Consider the following 650-nt stretch of genomic DNA (forward strand, 5'->3'; position numbering starts at 1 on the left):
TCTCTCTTTAAAATTTTGATATACAGTTTCTTCTAACAGATCAAAATATACCCTAAATCACTAGTGTATGGCTTTGTTCTAGTCTCCTGCCTGATCACAGTCTCTCCCATTTTTTTTCTTTTTTCTTTTTTTTCAATCTTCTTCTTTCTTCTTTCAAACAACTTATCAATTCCGTTTATAAAACCTTTTATAAGTTTCATCTTTACAGTCATCTTCCATCCCTTCATTGTATCAACCCTTATTTTGTACATATATGTCCTTCTTCCTTTAAAATTTTAGGAGGCACTTTCTTCTAACAGACCAAAATATGCCCAAAATCTAGTGTGTGGCACTGATCTATGCACTAGCCTGATCATATTTGATCATATTCTGCTTTTGTTTGTTTTTATCTTTTTCTTTTTCTTTTTTTTCTCTTTCTTTTTTCTTTCTTTCCCTTTCTTTCCCCTGATTTCAGGTCTTTTCTGATTTATATACAGTGTATTTGCTGGGGACATCATAAACCTGTTAGCATTTTGTTCTCTCATTCATCTATTCTCCTCTGGACAAAATGACAAGACGAAAAAAATCGCCTCAGCAAAAAGAACAAGAGGTAGTACCATCTGCCAGGGACCTACTCAGTACTGACATTAGTACGATGTCGGACTTAGAGT

This window comes from Callorhinus ursinus, unplaced genomic scaffold, assembly GCF_003265705.2.
Source record: "Callorhinus ursinus isolate GAN/ISIS: 27379988/994484 unplaced genomic scaffold, GSC_fseal_2.0 scaffold56, whole genome shotgun sequence".
Taxonomy (NCBI): domain Eukaryota; kingdom Metazoa; phylum Chordata; class Mammalia; order Carnivora; family Otariidae; genus Callorhinus; species Callorhinus ursinus.